Raw genomic sequence first — 25,819 nt, forward strand, 5'->3', positions numbered from 1 at the left:
TTTTGCTGTCTGAGCCAAAGGACAAAATTCACCCTTTCCATGTACAGAGATCAACCGGACTGACTGTTGATTCTTACTTCAATGCATTGCAGGAGGTTGAACTAGATGGCCCTTGGGGTCCCTTCCAATGTTACAATTCCATGATTCTATTATTCTATGTACAGGTAAAAGGACAGTGTCATCTATGACACCTGAAAGCAGCAGGCTATCTTAGGAAGTGTAGACATACAAGTCTGTTTTCCACCTGCTCATTACCGCTCTGCACTCACCTGCCATTTAAGGTGCCCACTCACTCTGCCTATAGGGCTGGGCCTGGCAACATCAAATGTGCCACCCTTAATCCCTATTCAAATTATTCGTATTGACTTGCTTCTAGACTTCTTGTCTTACCATATAAATGCTCAGAATTGGAGTTAATGCCACAAAGCACATATTTTTGCATAGCCATCCAACCAACCTGATATCCTCAAGGACATAAATTAAGAGTAGAATTGCTACCTTTTCTGCTTAACCTGCTTTGTGCTTTTAGCAGCCATTCGACAAGCAGAAATGAAGCAAGATTAGCTATTCATTTTCGCAGGTCAACAAGTTGACAAAGACACGGGAGTAAAAAAGTTGGTAAGTACAGATTATGCTAACAACGAAGGGGTTTCATGCCAGTATGAATGTGTTAGGAAAGGGCTACTGCTTGTGATGGGGTCCAGTGACACATACGTTTGGCATTGGTATCAGTGAGAAATTAATCCCATGCCACTGTACAAAGGGTTTCATCTCACATTCAACCTTGCTGTCATCGGCCAAGACAGTGGCTTTATACTGAATATACTCAAATACAACTTTTTTACACCGAGATTCTTCACCAAGCCTCAAGGGTCAGCAGTCCTCTCCACAAACTCATAAATTTATGCCAGATTGAGTTTATCTATGGTCTGCTTGCTATTTTCCTACACATATCATTTTTAATTACAGTAATTTCTTTAAAGATGCCACAAACTTTAATTGGGAAGGTTCTGGACCATATTGAAAAATTATCACACTTCATATTGTGATGTTATCTTTGCTAAATTAATTCTGTTATAAAACCAAGCATAATTAAAGGGTGCTATTAATGTTTCACCGGCCCTATTCCTTTGCATACATCTAATGTATGTTTCAAGTTCATGCACATAGTGAGGGGTTGTTAGTGACTCTTCCACAACTGATGGCATCATCTGGATTATATGATTTTCCATCTTGCATTAAGGACAAAGGACATCCAAAGACACATTGTCACCAACGACACAGTATAAATCATAATGTTGTGCCAATGCTACAAACCATGACAATGGTGCCAACAACAGAGGAATGCCCACTTAATATTAGTTCTATAATCTTAGTCAAAACATATTTCTTTATCTGAGTGCTAAATTCCCCCCTCCTTCAAAGGATGATAGGAGATGCAGTCTAACACCTGGAGGCCAGCTTGTTCCAACTAGTCTAAACAAAGGATGTCCTGATCAGTTCCCTGAATTTTTCCACCCAAATAGGGTGCCATTCACTAAGTCACATAGTCAGCATTCACATGGCAGTTTATTCCAGTTTCCCCAACATTTTCCTAACAACTTCTGCGTTATATAAAGGCCATTTCCACAAATTTAGTGGTATATAGCACAAGTTTGGTGCTCATTTCTGTGTTATTTGCAGATGGTTTTTTTTCTAGAAGCAAGTAACATGGAAATAGCTTGCACTATAATCTCCTATATTTGTGGAAGTGGCTTTTATGTCATCTGAAGGCTCAAATACAATGCAGAAATCAAAAGTTAGGGAAATGTCAGAAAAACAGGGCCGTGTGAATGCAGTCATAATCAGTGCTGTAAGAAGGTTGCTACCTGAATGCAGCCAGACTTTTCAGGTTATCACAACAAAGATTCCTGCACTAGGCTTGTGTATGTCTGTGCTAAGAATATTCGGTAAGGAAGTAGAATGAGGCGCCACGGCCAAATTAGGCATATTTTTCAGCCACTAGGAAAAACCAGCCAGGGTATAGTACTGCTTCCCACACTGTCATCATGAGGAGCATAGCTAGCTGGTAGAATGTATGTACTGCAAAGAGAAGTTTTCCATGTTCAGTTCCCAGCAACTGCAGGTGGAACTACAGAAGACTTGTGTCTGAAATCCTAGACCTCCTGCCAGTCAGTGCAGGCAGTACTAAACTAGATTAATCAGTGTTATGATTCAGTATAAGGAATCTCCCTTCCTATGTTTCCCTGACATGGAATTCAATCTCCATCCTGCCAAAAAAGGGGGGGTATTCATAATGGCACACTTCCCCCCCATTAATGCACACTGAGACACTATTCACACAATACAGGGTGCAAGGTTTTCCAGATACACCTGAAAACATATGTGAAGCCTTGTATGTCCTTGATGAAGGCTTTCTTTCAGATCTCTCTTCTCCATTAGCAGCGATGAGGAGAGCTTGGATAAGAGAGAAAGAGACAAGAGGCAAAGGTAAAGTGCATTTAAGCAGCAGTGTGTGAGGAAATGTGCAAGTATTGAGGAGGAAGGTGTCCGTGTGTACATCAGGGATGGGGAAACTGTGGCTTTCCCACCATCCCGGACCATTAGCTGGGCTGACAGGATCTGGAGTCCAACAGCATCTGAAGAGTCACAGACTTCCCATCCCTGGTGTATATGAAAGAGAAAAGTCTCACAGAAGAACTGCTGGTATGAAAAGCTTTATTTGTGTGAAGCATTATGCATATTCATGTTCCCTCACGACCTGAAGCTGCATGCTCATTTCAGGACCACTCAATAAGTCCAAAATCTGCATACGGGGACAGGCAGTCTTAATTTGACCCAAACTTTCCACATGTGAAGGAAGGAGTGGGCACATTTGCATGTCACCATATGCCAGGGTTGCCATGGTCTGTTGTGAATGAGCAGCATATGGATGCAGACTACCTGATGGCCCCTACTCCACTTCTTTCCTGGCACAAGTGGGAAGAAACAAACCAAGCGACGGTAATTAAGTGTCTTGGTTTACTGCTCCCTAACAACCCACTGTTTGTAAGCCAACAACAAACCATGTTTTAAGGCTGGCTAGTGATCCTGGCTTGCTAGGGGAAAAGAAACTAGGAACCAGGGTTTGGATGTCAAGTTTAGTTTGTTTCTCTCACTGATGCCAGGGAGAGGCGGAAGTGATTGGGCAGCATGCACCATCAGGCTGCACATACCCAATAAAACATGGGTTGGCAAACTAAGACCTGGGGGCCAGATCTGGCCCAATTGCCTTCCGGATCCAGCCCGCGGATGGTCCAGAAATCACCGTGTGGATTGGTGTGAGGATTCTGATTGTTTGGGCTATGCCACCCCACCCCCCACCCCACACCCCCCACTGTGGTACCTCCTCCCTCCCTTCTCCTGACTTCTCCCCGCCATGCCTAGAGGACCAAGGGGGCTGGGCTTTGTTGAGCCACAGTTAGCTGAGCACCATTTTAAGCAGCCCCTCTTCGGAGCCAGCCCTTTCGCGCTGCTCATCATCCCTCCGCCGCTGCCACCACCAGCCCTTGCCGCTCGCAAGGCACAGGTAAGCAGCCACCAGGGCTCGTCCAGTGCTGTGGAGAAGGGAGGGGAGTGTCGGTGGAGGGGATTTCCCCTCAAAAAATATAGTCCGCCCCCCCCCCCCCCAAGGTCTGAGGGACAGTGGACCGGCCCCCTGCAGGAAAAGTTTGCTGACCCCTGCAATAAACCATGATAAGCCAGCACCTCTATTGTGAAGGGTGAACATGGACTGTGACTTCAGGTCGGTTTTGTTTTTTCGCTCTCCTTGCAGTGCACTTCCATCTGAATCACACTGATGTCAATGAAAGAGCAACAAGTAAAATATGTTCCTATGCCAACACCATACAAATTACATATGATTTCTTCTCCAAATTGCTATATATCTGCACTTGAGCTTTTCTCTGCATGAACACTGCTTTCTGCTCAGGACAAAAGACTAATTGTTATCCATGCACTAAATTACTGAAATTGCCTCTTAATTATACTCTAACAAGTATTTTGCTAGAAAAGAAATGTTACTGGCAACATGATGTAGACACTAAAATGTTCCCGTTTAGAAACAAGATGAAGCACTATTGCCAAATCATTCAACTATTCATACTTCAATCTACTAAGAATGTAGCTTCTTCTTAGTAGACCCTTTTCAAAAACTCAAAGGGAGAAATGTTTCTCTCATGAGGTCCATTATACGCAAATAGAAAATTGGCGTGTGCTTTACTTGTATGATATCAGACAACCCCAAGTTACAGAGCCAAGTCCCAAAATATGGAATTTCTTTTGAGATACAGTTTTACTGAGCAGGATAATTCCATATCTAAATACCTGGTTGCAATCCTGAACACAATCTGTGGCCAATTAACTGTGACGTCAATGAGCTTTAAGCAGACACACTGTGTGCAAGATTGCAACTTATATGATAAAAGCACACTTATTGAATGCTATATTTGGTAGTGGAAGTCAAAAGGAAAGCTGATACTACATGAAAGGGTCCATTGAAGAATATGTACCAAATGCGCAACCCTCTCATGCACAACTTCTGAGAACTTCAATTTAGCCAGAATTTGTTGTCTGAGCTTTCATTTTCGGTTTTACTTGGGATCCCACTTTTCAAGTGTAGTTTAAATGGACACAAACTAACAGTTCTTTTTAAACTAGGAAAATCTCTACACTTTTTATGTACTACTGTAAAGGAGCAGATGGCCTGGATTCTATGTAATGTGACCAGGACCTTGTTAATTTTAAACATGGGCTATTTAAATTCTTCATTAACAGGTCATCTGAGCATGACATGCTTTTTACAACCATCTGTCTGGTCAATTAACAATCCAGACTGAAACCCTAACCTGATTTAAGGGAAGAACAGCATGTGTTTCTTCTCATTTCTGTCATGGGAAAAGTACACTCCCCTTGATAGTTTCCATCTGTCCCTCTCATCCCTGTAAATATTCGGCAAAGCAAGTGTGATTGTGTGTTGTGTGTGTAAACCAGCACGAAAAAATTAAATAGAAAATGCCAAGTTCCTTTAAAAATAGACAAGAAACTACCCTTGGACGAATGCCAGCGTTTTCCCCGTCCATTTCTTGCGCCTTGAAGCTGGTAAGGAATTGTTGCTGAAGAATTTCAGAGGCAAACAAAAGAGGGTGTAGCAGCTGCACAGAGCAGCGGGGAGACTCTTCACGTGCCGTGGCCCTTTTTTGGGCAGGGTGCCCCATTTTAGGGAACGCTGCCTCCCCCATTTTATCACTCTGCCCCCTATCCAATTGAAATCTATTGCAACAGACCCCCAGCTCCTACAAGTGCATGCTAAAATATACATATAGGAGGCGGGCGAGGAACAAGGCGAAGAACAAAGAGTTGCTCCTTCCGTCAACTGGGAATCCTAAGGATCGCTGAGAATCCCGTTCGCCCTCCTACGAAGACGGCCGGGCATCTCCTTTAAGGAAATAAAGACGCCGAAAGGGTTTCAGGTCCCTCCCCCTCCGCCGCGAATTACCTGCAGCAAGTGCGCGGGGTCTCCGAGGGTCCGGCGGCTGCCGTGCTCTTCCCGGCGGGCTCCTCCGCCTCTCGGGTCCCTTCACACCAGCGGAGGCTCCGCGCGAGCCAGACCGCGAGCGCGTCTCTCCATGTTCCCCGCGCGCCGCCACCGCCTCCTCCTCACAGGGGCTCAGGCAGACAAAGCCATGAAGGGGGCGCGGAAGTGGGAGGCGGGGGCAGAAGGGGCCGGGGAGGGGGTGGGCTGCAGCGGAGGGGGGGCATTTATTTCGGGCTCCAGCTCAAGTCCCGCCGTGGCGCGCGGAGTCGCGCTAGCCGTTCCCTCTCACCTGCACCAGCCAGCCAGATGTTGCAGCCCCCCGCCTCTTCCGTGGGAAAAGGAGAGGTGCCCTTGGTGGGAGTTTCTCTTTTGGGGGGCGGGGACAGAGGGCCCCTCCTCGGCGGCGGCCAATGGGAGGCGCGTCTCTCTCTCTCTGAGGGAAGAGAGGAGGAGACAGGCAAGCTCGAAAAGTTTTCAGCTCTCCGTTGACTCAAGAGGTCGCGTGACCTGGTTCCCTCTTCACACACACACCCCTCCTCCCTAGATATGAACTCTCCCGAGCCGGAGTCGTAAGGCGAGTCGCCGAGGGCACAAACCATCGGGGCCTTGCTTCCAGGGGTGACGCTGAAGAAAGGCGTGAAACGTCTCCCGCTGCGCCTTTCAATTCCACCCGTTCCTGCGCTTGGGGCTGAAAGAAAAGCGCCCACTCCAAATAGCCTCTATATTTGGGACATATAAATAGGATCTTCTCTCTCTCTCTCTTACACACACACACACACACACAGAGGGGTGCGTGTGCTAATTATTTCTTAAATTTATATCCCGCTCTTTGTCCCAAATGAGCCCAGGCAGCCGCGCGGTGGGGCGCTGCCAATAGCCACGCGCGTCTTCCCCACTAGCAGCGACGCGCAAAGAAAGCTCAGCGGGGATTTTTGGAAGGAAGAACCACTTCCTGCGAATTAATCTGGGGCAGCTGCTGGCTCTGCGATCAATCGCTGCGGCTCTTCAGCTGTTGCTGGGACTCCAACTTCCATCATCCCATGCTGGCTGCGGTTGATGGGAGGTGGAGTCCCCGCAACACCCGCCGGGAGGCGCAGACTTCTCACCCGCCAGCTCCGAAGCGTGCCTGGAAGGGCGGAATGGTGGGAAGACCCGCTTTGATGCCGCGCTCATTTGCGTGGCGATGGTGAGAGCCGCGGGGCGAGAGATAATAAACGAACGCCAGTAGGAACTCTTAATTTCCATCCTAATTATATAATCCAAGATCCTGTGTTTATGATCGGGAGAGGGCGATAACACGGGGGCATTTGCGTGACTGGGAATCGCAGCTGAAAGGGGCCAGGAAGAAAACCGGATTTCTTTTTGCCTTTTCAAATCGCGCGGATCATCGGCGAACTACTCTTGGCGGTAGGCGTAGGAAACCGCGGTAGAAACGGTGCCTGGAGAACTTGGAGAGGTTTCGACATGTTGTGCTTCGGGGGGGGGCGCCCCTTTTTGCATTGCCCTCGAAGCTCGCAACTTACTACCACCCACAACTTACCGTATTACTGCCAACTTGGGAGGGGGGTACCACTTCTTGCAACTGATCTGATGGTCCACGAAAGCTTATGCCATGATGAAGCTGCAGCCGCCTTTAACTTGACACAAGACTCTGCTGTCTGCCCACCCCCACCCCCCAAAATAATAAATCTGGAGCAGTTCCTAATGGGACTTCACTCGTTTCTCTTTCCTTTGCTCCCCCTCTCGGCGCGCTGCTGCTTTGAGCGAGAACTAGCGGAAGATCAAAGAAGCTCAGGAAGGGGTCAGTGTGGAGAGAACTATGGCAGCAACTTTGGAATTAGCAAGACAGCGGGAAAGTTTGCGGCGGTGCTTCCAGCTGGAATGACCTCTGAACCGTTTCCCAGCTCAGGAGAGGCAGTTTCCCAGACACAACCTTCTGAGCTGGGTGGATAAAGTTAAGTTTCTTGTAAGTGTGAGGTGTCCAGAGCAAAACATTTCCGAATTTAGGGCAACTTTGCTAGGGTGTGATTTCAGCCTGTGCTTAATATTGGGATTTGTTTTCACTGCCAAGGTTAGAGTCTGTGAATTATAATAAAAGAGAGGAATGTCCTTGAGGATGTGCAGAGTTTTTCTTTTGCATCTGGTTTTATGCAGAAGGCCTTTGATGGCTTCTTCACCCCATTCCTCAAAATTGCTCAAGGAACTGTCAGAGAGGCCTGGTGCTGATGGTGTAAAGTCTTTGGAGCAGTTTGGAGAAATTAGCAAGCCATCTAACTAATAAAGTGACACATCCTTTAAAACACATCAGCCAGATTTATAGTTGTTGAGACGTTGGAGGAATGCTTATTTCCAACAAACAGATTTATGTACGGTCAGGAACATGGCCAGAAATTGTAACTTTTTTAATATGGGGGATTTAACTCTGTAGCCTCTGTCTGCCTGTCTCTCACACACATTCTTGAAGTTATTTTTAAAAAGACAAATGTAGCTGATTAAGTTTTAATTCCGATCAGAACGAATTTCACGCACACATGATCCAACTGTTTTATGCACTTGTGTTCTACATTTTACACTCTTCTAAAAGCATAATTATCCCTAGAAACTTGCGGGCGAGAGAGAGAAGATGAGTGGCCTCTGCTGCTGCATCTTAGTTTAGTAAGCAGTTCCAAACAATCCATAGTGATCATGTTGCTGCCCAACAACTGCTCTGGGTACATAATCCTTCCCTACTGTGGTAATAAAAGCCCAGAACATATCACTTGTTGACTCAGGAAGCAAATCATTCCATTGACGCAGGAAACAAATGACCATGTTCATATCTCAAAAGGAGAAGTGGATGCCTATAACTAGAGGGTATACCAATCTTCCCCCCCCCCCAGCAACAAAAGTGGAGATATTTACACTGATAATACACTGGTGCTATAAAATCAAGGTGGATACAAGTTATTGCTGACAACACAGGATATTGGATGCAACACAGTCATCTGTTTAAAAATGTCCCATGTGGTGGCTGTAATTGCATGGACAAGCGGACTGCCACCTGGAGCTTCCTCAACACCTTGGGACCTTTGTTACACCCCTTCCACAAATACTTTGGCAACCTAGAGAAGCCAGTCTCATGGTAATACTAGGTTTACCATGGGGGCAGAGAGTACAGATTACAGCCTCTGTGTGTTTACCCATGTGATTAACCATCATTTCCACCTTCGGTTCTTTTCCATCCATGTTGCTATTTATTGACTTCTACTGAACAACTTAGGGGACGTGGGTGGTGCTGTGATCTAAACCACAGAGCCTAGGGTTTGCCGATCAGAAGGTTGGCGGTTCACATCAAATCTGTATGGTCTTTCAGGGTGCTGAACTGGGCAGGGAGCCTCCACAAGGGTCAGCCTGGCTCATAGAAGTTTCCTGTTTGACCTAGCACATCCAGATTCCAAAATCTCTCCCCGTAATAGGCACCACAGCTTCTTCCACCTGTGCATGTGGAATAGGCGAAGGGGCTGTTTAGCTTGCTTCTCTTTTGTGGTGAGAACAGCAGAGTAGGGCCTATCAGAGATCTCCCCTTTGGTGAATGAACCAAGACACAGACAGAACCTCTGCTGTTTCCACCATTTCATCTTTCATCAGGAAGTCAGTAGGCTTGGGTTAAGGATCTGCACATAGTGTTGAGTCATTGAGATCCTGTTGAAGTCCCACCCACCCCACCATGCAACAACTTCCCTGCCAGAGCTGAGAAAGAAGGTCGTGGAGATATGGGTGGGTGACTCTGTTAGGTCTCCTTGCTCTCTCAGTGGCTTTGGGGGACCATCAACCATTGTATTTTACAAGTCAGCCTTCTGGGGTTGAGGTTGAGGTCATGGTGAGACATTGATGAGACACTGGTTGTGTTCCTGCCTGTAGGGTGTCTTCCATGGCTGTCAAGCTGTGGGCCATCATCATTACAACATGTTTCTGAGTGAATGCTTGGGTACTGTTTTCAGTTTTTCAGTTTCAACCTAGCTGTATAATGTTGAGTGGGTGTGATGAAATTCTCTCTGAATAATTTTAACCGTTAAGAAATATGCAGTGTGTACAATAGCAAGGAGCTGTTGACAAGACGATGACTTATTGTTTACCTGATAGGGGTGGCTGAGGCACACAGCCTAAAGTAGGGGAGTTGTTCCACTTGTCCCAGTGTGAGAAGAATATACAATGTACACCACCTGCTGGTGCCACAGTTCTTCCTGTCAGCTATGTGGACATTGCTGAGGCATGAACTGTGGCAAAGCTTCCTGAACATTTCATGTTGGCGACACATTTTTTAGACATGCATCATTTCATGACACAGTAATTCAGTTTTATTAGCAAACCAGAGGTTAAACTAACCGCTTTCTAGTCCCAGGAGGAGAGTGGGGAGCATGACACACCTATACACTGCAGCCGACACACTAACATGTTGCAACACGCAGTTTGGAAAGCTCTGAACTATGGGAATTGCCCACACATATGATATATTAGAATGTGCCTTCAGTGTGCATTTTGCTATTCCTTTAACACAGGAAATTTCAGCAAGTGCCTTAAGTTGATGTGTGTCATCAAAATATTTGAAGGAACTGACAATGTCAATGAAATGAATGGCACAAGAAATTGTCACCTTCTACTTCCTGGAAGGAAAAGAAATGTATTGTGCGATTTTACTATCTGATTCCATAACAGACTCCTTACATGTGGATGATGCCATGAGCATTACTAATACCGTCTCTGTTAAAAATTCCACCAGGGACCTCTAGATGAACTAATGAAACAAGGAAGAAGCAAAGCGTAATTCTCGCTGGGAATAAGTAGGGTATCCTGAATTCAAGATGCAGATAAATTACCATTATCTTCTGCTTTCTATGCCTGAATCATGCCATCTTGTGAAATTATTTCATACTAACTCACTCTGGGTACAGAACATCAAATTACCTGCGTCATTTACATAACCTGGGGAAATTCTTGTCATTGGTTTTAAAAAGAGCGAGAAAAAAATATGCTGGTTTCAAAATGTGCAGCTGCAGAAGTGAATGCATGCAGAGATATCTCCACAACAAAATGCTACTGTTCAAATTGTCGTTCAAATTATAGGTGCACGGGAGTAAACTTAGCATACAGAATCTACCTGGTGGGATATATGAAAGTATAAACTTATCTGATAAAAATTGGCACAGATACAGCAAGTTAAAAAGTGCTGAAAATTGACAAAATTAGGTCAACTCACAGGAGGATTCCTCTAGTGATACCGTAAGGTTCAGATGTGCTGTAAGGTAATTGAGGAGTAGCATAATGTGAGACAGCTTTGTTGGTCTCAAGCATTCCATGCTTCACACCTGACCTTAAACTGGTTGGTGTTTTTTCTTTTCTTTTTTTAAATGGTGACGGTGACATCCTTCGAAGCTAGTCCAGCTGTTTGAGAAACCTGTCACACTGGTTAACAATACAACACTGGTTAATCAGCTCCTAGGGAGCAAGGGGTCTTCAGACCTCCCAACAAAATATTTGAGGGGGCTGGGAAACACCCCCCCCCAAAAAAAAATTGATGGGCTTTGCCATTCAAATGATGTCATTGCACTACATCATGTGATCAGTTATGCAGGCAGTGCTTACTCCCCCCCCCCAATATTTTATTCAGGTTGGCACCCCTGCCCTCCCCTTCCTCCTCTACCCTTACCTTATCTATTCAACCTTGTGTTTGCCCTCTAATCCATTCATGACCACAACTCATAACTCTGACTCATGTGCCCATCACCTTACCTTGCAAAATTAGGTAGGATAATATCCTTCTTTGAACCAGCTGCTTGCTTATGCAATATTTCTAATCTTTCAGATTGCACAGTCCTGTTCGCTAGACATTTTCGGATGACCATTCCAGGATTCATAAACTTTGTTTCATTCAGACGGCAAGAGTGTCGGGGCCAAGCACTCCTTCCTCACCCAAATAAATTCCTGTGGCACAAAGGTGCTGGCTTGCATGATATGTTTTGCTAAAACTGGTGAAAGTTAGTTAATAAACCTTCATTCAAAAGAAATAATCTAAGAGGTTTATTTATCATGAGCATCTACCCAGAAATCACACTACTTAGGTTAGGTATTTTCAAGTGTTTTATTGATTGACAGCCCTAAATATAAGAAGTTTTACTTCAGAAAGCTGCCAAAGAAATTATACGGAAGTCCTTCTGCAGTGACACCATACAAGTAGCAGGAAGCAACACAGCATAAGAGTTTACTTATGCTGAGTTATTTTAAAGGTCCCTCTTGTAAAGTCTTTGCTCAGGTCTCTAGCTAGAGGCCACTGAGCAATGCAATTAGTTTAATTAACCAAACAAAATGAAATGCAAAACTCTTATGAATAAAATTTTTGAAAGGTCAGCCATAGTCTTGAGTTATATTAACAACATATGAATGCCTTGTCATTTCATTGCCTGCATGTCAGACACGGTCATTAAAACGGGAGTGTAATTTATCAAGAAAGCTGTCCAAGTGTGACAGTCTAGCAGACTACATCAGGTAGCTAGCACTTGCTATAAGAAAGATTAGCATGACATTTTTTTCCTAGAATTAATGGAAGCTGAGAACTGGTATTTAAAGACTAAGCCCATTCCATATGTTATGACTTTCTCTCTTTGTGATACAAGAAAGAGAGGTGTAACATATGAGGCTTCCCCACACCCACACTTGATACAGGGTTGGCTCATCAGCCACGGTGTATCACCTTGCAAGATCAAACATCCCTTAAACTAAGCAAGGAACACTTATGGCCTTGTGTCCAAAGGGCTCATTCACATTGATTGAAGAAAAGAGGGACACAAATTGGCCAAAAAGAAATGTGAATTAAGAATGTGGAGTGGAACAAAGCACGGCACAATCTAGGGTACAGGAGGCTTCTATTATGTTTTCATGGGAAGTCTGGGATAGCTCCGGGTTGTGGGTTCAAGGCCCATATTGGGCTAAAGATTCCTGCATTGCAGGGGCTGGGCAACATGACCTTTGTGGTCCCTTCCAACTCTATGCTTCTATTATCTGTGGAGAAGTGTGAAAAAGGTAGATAGAGGTGTCATTAAGAAGCCAAGAGAGAAGAGTACTGGGCCATTAAGACCAAATGACAGCACAAAGGCTGTCCTTTCCCTGGCTCTGAGTAATGGACACAGACAGAAGAATTGGGAGGGGCAGGTTGCCAGGGTTACAGGGGTTGTGATGTCACCACAGGAAAAAAAGCATCCTTTTGCAGGAATTTTCTGGAAAGGGCAAAAAGGAAGTGGGGACAGAACTCCACATGGTGCTGGCTGGGAGTGGCTGCACACAAAGACCAAGGAGCATGGGAGAAGCAAGAAGAAATGCTCTTGAGTTGTAATGTGTTCTTCACTCCCTCCATCAAGGCTCAAGTATAAATATGTGTAAATGAACCATATTTCACAAAGACACTGCAGCCTCTGTTGTGCCTTGATTTTCCAATGGAAACACAACCCTGATTTAAGTGCCTGGAACTCCCTGGAATCTTGCTATAGCTCAGCGGAGATTGGGGATGGCGCATAACAATATCTTTTAATGAACGCATATATTGCTGCTAAGAGTCAGCATTTCATTATTTTAGCTCACATAAACTTCTCAAATGGACACCCCGACCAATTCGTCCATCAGCTAGAATTGCCATTCCAGCTGACATTCACGTCAATTTAACACACACAAAAAGATGGCAAGGGCAGGCTCCAAAAAACATTCAATTTCAACTGTTAACTATTGGAGAAAAATTCTTCCTGTAGATAGAATGACAAGTGACTATTTTTTTACCTGGCATTTCACTCATCACCTCGCCATGCCATAGTGATGTTGGCCCTGGATTGCTAGTTAAATTCTCCTTTGAATAGTGACATCTTGCTCACCAAGAATACGTCATCCGTTTCAATTGGTTAGCACCATCACTTTTGCTCATCACCCTATAATATTGCATAAAGAAACTCTGTGGTTTTAAATAGATATCAATTTGCATTCTGCAGGTTGTGTAGGAAGCATAGACAAATGTATTGCCCCTTTATTGTGATAAAACTAGAATACCAAATTCTGATATTTTCATCACTAAACCCTTTCCCGTAAATATTTCAAGCACAGGCCTATTATCTAATGCATCCCCTGGATAACATGCTATGAATCTTGGGCCTGATAGACTACATCTGTTCTAGTGACAATGGGTGGTTTTCAACTAAGCTTTACACAACATAGAATAAAGAACAATGAATATTACAAGACTATGTTCATTAATTTCAGTGGATATACTCTGAAGAAATGTAAATTCTACATTGGGTGGTATTCAACCATCTTAGTCATACCATTGTTGGAAAAACCAATGATAATGGCCTTCTCTGAGATACTCTTAAACCTGTGCTAAATTACTGTTAAAATTATTATTTAATAATTAAGCAAAGACACAGTCTGTAATCATACTTTTTCCTTCATTTTATTTTTAATGTTCTGATTTGCAAGAATACAAGATAACAGACAGCAAGCAATATATAGAAACTCGGGAGGTGGCTTGGGAAAACTATGAGGGCTAGAGAAAACATCTTTTTGGAAATTAATAAAACATAATGTATTCAGGATGCCAAATTATGTTCTAGAAGCTTTTCTGCCTAATATGTCTGACTTCTGTCTTCTGTCTTCTTTAAAACTGAGTTTTGAATAGCATGTATAGACTAACATTAAAATGAAAGCAGAATCATGAAATTCTATAGTAATACGTAACCATAATTTTGTACAGAAATGTACTTTGCCTGAGATATAGGTCCCCATCATCTTTTCAGACAAGTGCAAGGTAACCTCTGTACCTGGCTGGGACTAAGGTTGTGGGAACTGTATTTTGTTATGCACACTGGGAATTGTAGCTCCCAAGGTTCGTTTTAGGAATGAAAATGTGCTTTAAATATGTGGCATGTCTGCAGCCTCAGTTTAAACCCTACTGGAGCTATCAGGAAGGAGGAAAAACTAGAAACAAGGCAGCCCAAGCCATCTCCAGACCTCTCTGAAATAGGTGGGCTATGCCAATATATATGAAGGGTATCTGATAGTTGTTTATTTCCTTGACATCTGATGGGAGGCCGTTCCACAGGGCAGGCGCCACTACCGAGAAGGCCCTCTGCCTAGTTCCCTGTAATCTCACTTCTCGCAGTGAGGGAACAGCTAGAAGGCCCTCGGAGCTGGATCTCAGTGTCTGGGCTAAATGATGTTGGTGGAGACACGCCTTCAGTTATACTGGGCCGAGGCTGTTTAGGGCTTTAAAGGTCAGCACCAACACTTTGAATTGTGCTTGGCTGGAAACGAACTGGGAGCCAATGTAGGTCTTTAAGACCAGTGTTATATGGTCTCTGCAGCCATTCCCAGTCACCAGCCTGGCTGCCAAATTCTGGATTAGTTGTAGTTTCCGGGTCACCTTCAAAGGTAGCCCCACATAGAGCGCATTGCAGGTTGTAGCTATGGTGGGACTGGTTTATACCTAGTATTTAAATGAAATTACTAATTATACCTTTCTTTGCTGCTTCCTTGTCCAGCCTTTGTCAAGAATACTACTAGACTTGCAAGTTTGAAAACCAGAAATCCAGAAAACCAGAAAGTTTGAAAACCAGAAATCTACCTGTTATCTACCAGTAGTTATTAAAGAAGATATAGTCATAGCTTTCTCAACAACAGAGCTATTATATTGGCCCCCAGGAGGTGGAGGAAGCAGATGAGTGGGTCAAGCTATTGCTACAGTGCATCCCCTTTCATACCTGTGCAGAGAGAAACACTATCCCTGGGCTTAACCTGAATCCCCTAGATAGCAAACTCATGAAGTGATTCATTCCTATTACAAGAAAATCAACTCAGATGAGCTGATGTGGAAAAGAAGCAGGACCTAGCTGCAGTTTGCAATGTTCATTCTGTCCATGACCTCAGGATTACTATTATGTTTTTGAATCACTACAAAACCATTTCTGGAAGAACTCGGTCATCCAAAGGTTATTAAATGAAAATAAGGCACATCTAGCAGCATATCAATTGAAAGCAGTAGATGTATAAGTACCTTTTTGTCCATTTATTGGTAAATGGATTCTGGACATGCCCCTCAAATGCATAGTCTTCTGTCCTACATGCAGAATCAAAATTAACATATTATATAAACAAATAACAATCTTATCCCTTGAGATTATGAGCAGAACCATTTACAAAGCACTATTACAGACCCTTTCTGTTATCCAGTACCCCTGCTTGCCTGCAATATAAAAGGAATACATCATCCTTGATTAAGCAATGGTATAATTTAATCAGGGGATGCGGCTGAAATCACATTCAGCAAGAGCAGAGCTCAAGCAGTCTGTGACTAGCAGCCAATCCCTGTGATTAAATATCAGGACTAGAATACACTTGGGAACGATGTTCAAGCCACACACAAAAAATGTTTCTTTAATAATGGAAGGAAGAGCAAGTGAGGAAGGCAATAAATGCCAACAGAGTGCATTGGGGACTTGTGCATGCTGTAAGTGAAATTAGAGGCAAGAAGCACCACTGGCTTCCATGGAAATAGGAAAATCTTGACCATTCTTGGTTTATAGTGCTGAGAGCTTCTTATGGATGGGATAACTGAAAGGGCTGATCAATAAAAAACATAACCATTTGCCCAGTAAAAGCATGGCAGAATATGCAGAAAGAGTAAGCAGAGTTTATTGGCTGGGTAATAAATCTTCTTCTTCTTCTTCTTCTTCTTCTTCTTCTTATTATTATTATTATTATTATTATTATCCCACCCATCTTGGGTGTAAGCCACTCTCGGTGGCTTAAAGGTAAAGGTAAAGGGACCCCTGACCATTAAGTCCAGTCACGGACAACTGTGGGGTTGCGGCGCTCATCTTGCTTTAAAGGCCGAGGGAGGTGGCGTTTGTCCACTTCTGGAGACAGGTGGCTTACAACATATATAAAAACATCAGTCCTTAAAAACTTCCCTAAACAGGGTTGCCTTCAGATGTCTTCTAAAAGTCAGATAGTTGTTTATTTCCTTGACATCTGAAGGAAGGGTGTTCCAATTGTGTCACTGGGTTTAAAAGATATTATTTTAAAGCAAATAGAATTGTAAGAAGCTCTTAATAATTTAAGATTCAGGAAGGTTAATGACAAAAGCTCCAGTTTACTGTTTCTGGGATATACATATACATACATATACATATACTCCATACAACCAGCTCAATACAATTCTGTGCAATTTGTTTTTATGGATTTGTCTTATACATGTGAGTAGAGCATTCCCGTAAACTGCAATTTACAGGGAAGCTAAGTCTGCACACAGACTCCATGTGTGTTCATATGGTAAGAATATAGGCATGGTCAGAACATCTGGTTACAGATGGATAAGGGCCAGTCCAGATTTTATCTGAGTGAAGTTTGCCATGGCAGATAGTTTGGTGAAGCCAGAGTTGGATTTGCTTATATGTTTTAGTTAACAGTTCTCCATAATATCTGTTACTGGATATGTATTTGCCATGCTAAGTTACAGCACTGTGATCAATAGCGCAGGAATAGCAACTAATTGCACCTGTTTGGCCACAACATCATGTTAGAATGTTGATGAATTATACAATTTCTTAGATCAGGACTTTAACTCTTAAGATCTACTATACTGGATTTTACACCAACCTGCTAGCGTCGGTAGGGGTGAGCAGGGAACCCACAGGGCTGCTGCCCCACGATATTCCACTACCCAAGGCATCTGATTCAGTCCGCCTTATAGGTGAGCCGGTCCTGCCTCCTCTGAGTCCCACAAAAGACCTTTGTAAATATCCCCTCAAAAACCCACAGTTCATGAGAGACTGTTTGCTCTTCCTGCTCAATCCCTGTTTGCATTGGCTCAGCCTCTCTGAACCTGCTCCAGCAGACAACCCCACATTTCACTGCATGCTAGGATTGAACCCCAAACCTCTCTTCCATTCTGAACAGAGGAGAGCTTCTCTCTGTGAATGAATGTAGTGGTGGCTGATGTAGATGTCTTTTTGCCATTGATGGGAGCAAATTCCAAACCATGGCAGGACAATAATCTTGACCCTACTAGACTGATTTTGGAATAAAAAGAAGCATTGTTCTCCTGCTTCCTTTTTTTTTTTTTTTTTTGCAGGGTTCCTTTTTCATTCCATATGAAGTCAGATATTTAACACAGCTCAAAAGATGCCGAGTGAGGATTTTTTATGAACCATAAACTCTCCTTGAAGCTGCTTTTTGAATATCGGGGTCAAGGATTACTTAACATGCAATCTGTCTATAAGCATTCTGAGTTTTGAACAGGCCATGGTTGGCTGCTGTTTCATCTCAGACAGGAGTATGTGTGTGCACATTAATCTCTCGCCATTTCATTGTCTCTACCTTTCTCCCACATTTGACTCATAATATTTCATCTTCAGGGTGTAAAACATTATTCTGAATCTTTCACTCAGGGATGTGATTTCTTGCTTATGCCCTTTAATATGATTTACTTTCATTCAACAGTTATGGCCCAAGGGATTTGTCTCAGATTCATTTTTTCTAGACTTCCATTCAGGGTTTCTCTCCAGTTGGCTTTATAATACACATATGCTTCCTGATTCTGGCTTTTAAGCAGAATAACTGAACAGTTATTAGTTCACTGAGGTCTAGAATCCAAAGATCTTTTCTTTTCTTTTTTTGTATGTTGGCACTTCTCTTGCAGAGATATGGTGCTTCCCCCATCACTGAAATGGTGCTACTATATATATACTTGGGCAACACAGTCTATCCAGCCTTTCTCAACCTTGGGTCCCCAGATGTTGTTGAACTACAACTCCCATCACCCCTAGCTGGCAAGGCCAGAGCTCAGGGATGATGGGAATTGTAGTCCAACAACATGTGGGGACCCACGGGTTGAGAACCACTGGACCCTGTTCTTCCCTCCACACCTAGGACATCCATTGCAAAGGTGTTATATTGAACATGGCAAAGTGAGAGTTACAAAACGCCATCAATGTCTGCACCATCAAGCTTTATTTCACATTCATTACTTTACAAACATTCTTTAGTGCTCACATGCCTGGCAATGGCATGCTCATTCATTTTAAGAAGTGGCAAAAATACTCACAGTGATGGCATGGCATCTGTGAATTTTTTACTACTCTTTTTTATTATTAAGGGATTTAGTGCTAAAGTCACTTACTATGGGGATAGGATTACACTGCCAATCATTTAAAGGTTGTGCGCCTTTCCACTGCAGAAGCACACATGCCTTTTCTTTCTCCTCTCCCACTCCATAAATTGGGGTATTTTTAACAATGGGCAAGGATGTGGTCATCTCATGCAGCAAGTCTATTCCACTAGCAGCAAACTTTCCTCAAGAATTTCATTCCTGACACTAATAGTGCGCGCGCACTCTCTCTCTCTCTTTCTCTCTCTCTCTCTATATCGCACTAAAATACTTGGAGGAGGGGGAGTTGTCCAACTTTTTTAAATCACTGGGAAAGACCCACCCCGAATGTATCCTTTACCATTGTGTTTGAAATGCAATTGCTATCTATGGTGCCACCACGTGGAATTATGCCTCTATTGCAGGGTTTTTTAGTAGTTTGTTGCTTGCATCAGCATCATTTTCTTTGAGAGACTTAATAAAGTTTCATTTTAAGGAGCATTTGACACAGCCGGTGCTGCCAATGCTGATGGAATACTTTGAAAAGGTTATCACGGTACTGCAGCAGATCTGATGTCCCTCACAAAAGGATCTTTGGCTGCAGGCCAGTAGTGGATAGAGCAATGCACATTTGAATACAGAAGAAGAAACAGTAAGCCAAATGTTGCTTATGTTATAGGAACTTGTGCTAGTCTGAACTTGAAATACTGTAGACATACTGAAGCTCATTCTTAGTATTTCAATTTATTTACACCCTGCTTCTGGGGGATGATGAAAATGCTTGATTCCAGCATACAAATCTGAAAAATAATTTGCCAGAGATTTTTGCTTATGTCAGCAGCTCACTTCCATACAGTTCAGTCTTTAGTACACTAGGCATGTATATTTTCTAGGACAGCATTTTTTGTACTTGTTTTTTAAATTTTCTAAATGTTGATATTTACTGCAAACTTTTCCGCCTAGCAATTCTATTATTCTATTTTTCTGTTTATATGTCTAGCAAATGTGATGGTGGTGGACCAAGAGAAAAACCTGAAGGATGTTTGAAAAACCATTTCAAAGATGCGTAACCCAGGTCTAGAGCAAGGCGTGCACACTTCCCTGTCCTTTTCAGAGAGCTTGTATCCCCAGAAAACTGTGTCCCACAGGTGCACCAACTCCTAGGGGCCGAGGCTGTTTCGCCACCCCCAATGTATTTTTTGAGGGGGCTGAGCCGAGCCCCCTCAGTACTCAGGAGGCCTTCAAGTCCATCCCCTGGTACCTTGTGGCATTGTGCGGCATCAGGGTGTCACATGGCATCACACATGTGACGTTGCGACGTTGCATGGCTCCCTCACAGAGCATAGGCTCCCTCAATCCTGTTAAGAAGATGGAACCCCTGTTGTCCCACTACTTATTTCCATTCCGCCAGGTTTCTGTTATGCCCTCTTCATCTAGGCTTGTCTCCATAACCATGCATTCCGGCCTATCTTTGTTGGCACATGATGCCTGTCTCCAGACGTCTTTGGCACATGTGTTTCGCCCTATAATGTTTTTGTCTCTCTGTACCCCAGCTGTTGGAGGATCCAACCCACATGGTAGTTTGCCAGGAATGGATAAGACAAGGAAAGTTCTTACCAACACTGTTTATTCAATATTCACAGAGAGAGGCTTAGAAATGCAGCCCCTTGGAGTAATGTTGTTGCTTCGAGTAAATCGCCACACACACACCCTTTTCTCCTGCTTCCTCAATCGTCAACAGCACCACCCACCTTACAGTTGCCGCTTAGGGCCCTCTGTCTCCGAGCCCTTTGCTCTCCTACTTTGAAGGCTTGCCGGGTTCTGGGAGATGGTGGGTCTGGAATGCTTTCTAGTGATAATTTGTCAGCCAGCTGCTGTGGCTCTGCCTCCTCCTCCTCTCCCATTTTTCCCAAATTTCCCCCTCTGAGCTATGACCTCCCACAAACCACTGTTGTAAATCTATACTGCCTTCCTCCTCTCTGGAAGGGTCAGGCTGGGGAAGCGGTCTCCACCATTCTTCCTCTGCCCAGTCCCTGACACCAGCACTCTTATTTCTGTAGTATTACCTTTCCCTCATTAAACAATCATGGACATTAGCACCCTCATCCTTGGAATATGATTTGTTTTGAACCAGTTGCTTCACAGCTCCTGTTGGCTCCACCCCCCATCAGTTTAAAAGCTGCTCTGCCATGTTTTTTTAATTCTAAGCTCTGGTTCAAGTGGATCCCCATCCCTTTTGTACAGGCCTGGCTTGTGACCAAACATTCTTCAGTGCCTAACAAAGCCAACCCCACCTTCTAACATAGATGTCTCATCCACAAGTTGAAATTATGCAACTGTGCTTTTCAAGCTGATCCTGTATGTAGAGCAGGTAGAATTTCAGAGAAAGCTACTTTGAAGTTTCTGGCTTTCAACCTCCTGCCTAGGAACCTAAATTTCTCTTCCACAATTGCACAGTTACATCTGCCTGTGTTGTTTCTGCCAACGTGCTCTTCTGAAGAAGATGACTACACACCCCACTGGCCACAAGTTCTTGGCAGCTGCAAAGTGTCCTTATGCCCCACAGCAATGTGTCGTGGCCACAAGGCTGACCATGGCTGGCTGTGCCTGTCATCAGTGAGACGTGTGGGTGGCACAAATACCATCGCAATAACAGGCCTGCCCAGGGCAAGTCTTCAACACCATCTCATGTGTTTTCAGAGCAGGAGACGTTTTGGTGTGTTCTCTTGAATGATCAATACCTAATGGTGCACCCCAAATAAGATATAAAAATAAAGCACAACTGAATCTGTATTTTGACAGGTGGAAAGAGTGATCCAAGCAGTCTCACCACACCTTCCTCCAACCACACATATTCCAACCGCACATATTGGACTGTGTGCCCATGGCATGCTCCCAGACTGGGAGCAGGAGCTGGAAAATTTGGCTATTAGTGGAAGGAAAGCTTGTCTCCAGCATAATGTGGAAAGGGGCCATCTATTAGAGAAAGCCAATCCTTATTTGTTGCCAAGGATTTATGTGGGTGGAGGTGGTTAAAAATGTATCTTGGTGGGCTAAAAGACCAATTAAAAATTGTCAAACTTCATAAAACCCAGAACAAATGAGAACCCTAAACGAAAACGAGCGTTTAAGCTATAAATAAGAAGTAATAGTAACACATTGTGTTGACTGAGGCTGTTGGTTTAATTATTTGCAGAAATAAATAAATGTTACAGCTGACAGAGAACAGAACAAACACATTTAGAGTGTGCAATTTTTGGGTAGAATTAGTCTATCACAAAGTTTAAATAAGCAGCAATTGTTTTGTTTTCAGGAATGGCATTCTAATTGGCAGTCAGCTTAAATGGCAACACATTTTTTCTTGCCAGCTTTCCAAAAAACTGTGAGTCTTCTCCCCTTCCCACCAACCATCAGCACACAACACTAAAAATAAAATATAATAAAATAAAAATCCTTCAGGCATTCAAAATTAACTAATTCAAGGGAAGCAGAGCCATGCACATTACCCCCACCCCTGATGTTCCCATCCTTTTACAAATGGGAGAGTCAGATCTTTGCACTCAACATGTGAAAGTCTGACAGGAGATTCCAAGTGTGTTCAGTGGGATGCGCTTAGGATCTCGCTTGAGACCTTTGCATGCCAGAAATGGAGTCAACGTGCACAGAGAAAATACAGGGGGAGGCCTTGTGAGTGTCCCCCTCCCCTTCCCAGTTTAAGCTCTTAACGCCTTCCACAAAACGCATGAATAGGGCGCACAGATCACAAAAGGGGTCAGCATGCATTCCTATGTACACTTCTTTACAAAGATAAGACAGTCCCACTAAAATCAGAAGCAAGCTACCTCCCACAGCTTACTCAGACGGTGAACACTGAACAGGGTCAGCTTGCTCTGGTTAGAACAGGTTGCCATTTATGTCCATTGGGGGCATCAGGGTCGCACCACAAGTTATGTGAAACATGATTTCCAAACAACCACTCAGCATGGGCTACTTTATTTTTTGAGAATAGAAGTAACTGTGCAAGGCCACACTGGAACTGCAGCATGCAATGAGGAAGGTTTAACCCTTTCCCACCTAGCTAATTTGTCTGCTGGGGTGGGGAGGAAACCCCACCACACAGCAGCTGCTATTTGTTCCTATTGGCAGTGACTTGCTGGAATTTAAGCTCAGAGGATGTGACAGCAGAGACTAGATGTGCTTCTGTGGTGATCATGCCTCCCCTAGTCTATGAAATGCTTTGATGAAACATGAAAAGAGAATCTCACAAGCCGAAGGACTGAATGAGAGCTATACACTGGAAGTGAATCCAAAATAGTATTTTTAATTTTCCCCGTTTTAAAGGCACAGGAACGTAACACACTGATAATGTCAAATATAGATGGTTTTTGAAAGAATTATATGCTTGCTTAGGGGCAATGACACACATTCCACCTCTGGGCCTCTCAGAGTCTTGAAAAGAACCTGCTTCCCAGAAAAATAAAGAGGGTTAGCTTTTTAATAGGCAAATGTTTCGGATTTTTGAATGGATTTTCCTACTTCCACATCTTTTCGAATAATCAAGTTCTGCTTCTAGATTCTCACACCCCAATTTCCCCAGTGTGAAAAATCAATTAAAAATTAACAAGTTACCTCATTTATCTTACACTGCCTGTTGCGAAGTGGCAGTGCTGTGACTGCAGAAAATAAGCAGCGTGTATGGCAAAACCCGGGTGCTGACAGGGTGAGGGCAAAAGAGAAAGCAGCTACTTTTAGCACACATTTGACAGCCGAGGTGATGCAGGACTTCCAAGAATGATGGAGCCTGCAGGGGCAGGGGGGGTTAAGTGGGAAAGAGGCTTAAAAGTGAAGCAGTGTGGCAAAAACTGAGGAGTTGAGAGCTAATGTTTAATGGAATCCCTAATTTTCACAACCCATTTTCCTGTCAGCTTTATATCATGTCCAGATTTGGCAATCTCTCTCTCTCTCTCTCTCTCTCTCTCTCTCTCTCTCTCTCACACACACACACACACAGAGAGACATATCTCTGAATGCTGGACGAGAGGTCCAAATGATATTTCTGATATCATTTGGACTGCTGTTCATCCATTTTTATTCTTTTGGGTTTAGCTTTGTTTACTTAGGGGTAAACTTACTTTGAGTTTAGCTTTGTTTACTTAGGATAAACTTAGGATAAAACTTAGGATAAAGAGAACCTTTTCCCTGACTACTAAACAATAAATAGCACACAAAAAAAAAAAAATGTCAGGCAAGTGTACTGTCTTTTACAACTAATAAATAAGGCATACTGCACTCTTTTCCTTAAAAAGATTCTTGTAGCTTTAGCACCATCAACCTTTAATATATTTATGTGTAAATCGCTTGGAAACAGTGGTTTAGAAGGGAATTAATTAACAACAAGCAAGTATCTGATTAAAAGAGTATATCACATCATAGTTGTACCTTACTTAGGGTAAATGCTACAAAGCAAACCATAAATTACCACGGTCTACAACCTGAGGGGGGAAAGTCAAAATTAGGACATACAAAGGCTTGTTTTCAAGGAGCTTCTCCTTCTTTGACCCAGCTAAGCCTCACTTATTATTCATTTATTTTATTTACATAGTGCCTGTCATTTAGAAATTCCCAGGTGAATTACAAAAATTAATACAATAAAACCAACAAATGTGTGTGTGCTCTCTCTTACACACACAATTGTCCGCTATCTTTATCAAAAATCTTGACTGTCCAGGAAGGAAGTAGGACTTGGGCTCCCTAGCATTTAATTTTCTCTGCTGCTCTGCTTTAATCTATATTTTTAATTAAGTCATGCTTTCAATGCCATTTTTTACCTTTTTAATTTGAATATCTATATTGAATATATATATTGTAAGCATCAGGGCTTCTTTTTCAGCCAGAACTTTCTGGAACTCAGTTCTGGCACCTCTCAGGTGGATGCTATTGTCATTACAGTGGTACCTCGGGTTACATACGCTTCAGGTTACATACACTTCAGGTTACAGACTCCGCTAACCCAGAAATATTACCTCAGGTTAAGAACTTTGCTTCAGGATGAGAACAGAAGTTGTGCGGTGGCAGCGCGGGGGCAGCACGGCAGCAGCGGGAGGCCCCATTAGCTAAAGTGGTGCTTCAGGTTAAGAACAGTTTCAGGTGAAGTACAGACCTCCAGAACAAATTAAGTACTTAACACGAGGTACCACTGTATAAGAGATCAAGGGAAGCATTCATGGTGAGTTCCAGCACCTCTTTTTCTAGAAAAATAGCACTGGGAAGCATTATTTAATTTAATAATTTAATTTTATAGTTATTATATAATATTGATTCCTTATTATTTTTACTGTTAAAATCATTAATCATTTCTTAGTGAGAATTAAACTAACACTGTGTTTTTCTGTAAAACAGAAGAGAAAGAAATGTCAGCATAAGGCTTGACTTTAATCAGAGCTGGGTGGTGGTGCATAGCTAAAAGTAGTGGTTACAGGTCCTCCATGGAGGAGATATTGACTACTAGGGAAAGAATCTGGGTGTTTTCATGTCACAATGAAAAGAATCAGCCTAGCTTTTCAGGAGATCATCATTGCGTTAAAAGGCCACAGTTGCTAATGCTGACGTATTATTTTATTCACTGAAGGTTGGTAATTTATTCTGGTCTATAAAATACCCAAGAGCCTTTATTCAAAGCCCTCAGTAGCTTACTATAATCAGTTTCCTTTCTCTGTCCTGCAACTGACCATGATTAATGGTATAATTAAAGCAATTGGTGATAACAGAGTGTGATCGCTTGGCCCGAGTTTCCAACCCTACCTCATAAATGTTGATCTTATCTCAAGTTACAGCATCTTAAGGGACCACTTTCAGCTACGATGTCACGGAGATTTGTGCTCCTGGAGGGGGACCCTAAGCAAGGCCTCTCACTTTCCAGCAAGCCCAGTGGCCTCGCCACATACAGGAAATCCAAGGCTTCTTTAGCAAATTTATAATCTTATATAAGGGGCTGCTGGCATCACACCCATCCTCTCCTTATTTGGGAGCTAGGATTTGCATGGCACAGCTACTCTTGAGTTGAGTTGGGAAGCTCTGGCATAGTA

General features: G+C 43.2%; 2 protein-coding genes across 3 annotated transcripts in view; one reads left to right on the forward strand and one right to left on the reverse strand.

The window, feature by feature from the left end:
- TMEM200A (transmembrane protein 200A) overlaps window positions 1-6,150 on the reverse strand; it is a 45,164-nt gene extending 39,014 nt beyond the window's left edge. The window contains exon 1 of one of the 2 annotated variants that reach the window (XM_079970800.1): window positions 5,537-6,150. The gene's annotated coding sequence lies outside the window, so the exon portion shown is untranslated. The remainder of the gene's footprint in view (window positions 1-5,536) is intronic. The other variant, XM_079970799.1, reaches the window with a different exon arrangement.
- SAMD3 (sterile alpha motif domain containing 3) overlaps window positions 4,868-25,819 on the forward strand; it is a 38,766-nt gene continuing 17,814 nt past the window's right edge. The window contains exon 1 of the mRNA XM_079970797.1: window positions 4,868-5,139. The gene's annotated coding sequence lies outside the window, so the exon portion shown is untranslated. The remainder of the gene's footprint in view (window positions 5,140-25,819) is intronic.

This window comes from Podarcis cretensis, assembly GCF_951804945.1.
Source record: "Podarcis cretensis genome assembly, chromosome: 3".
Classification (NCBI taxonomy): domain Eukaryota; kingdom Metazoa; phylum Chordata; class Lepidosauria; order Squamata; family Lacertidae; genus Podarcis; species Podarcis cretensis.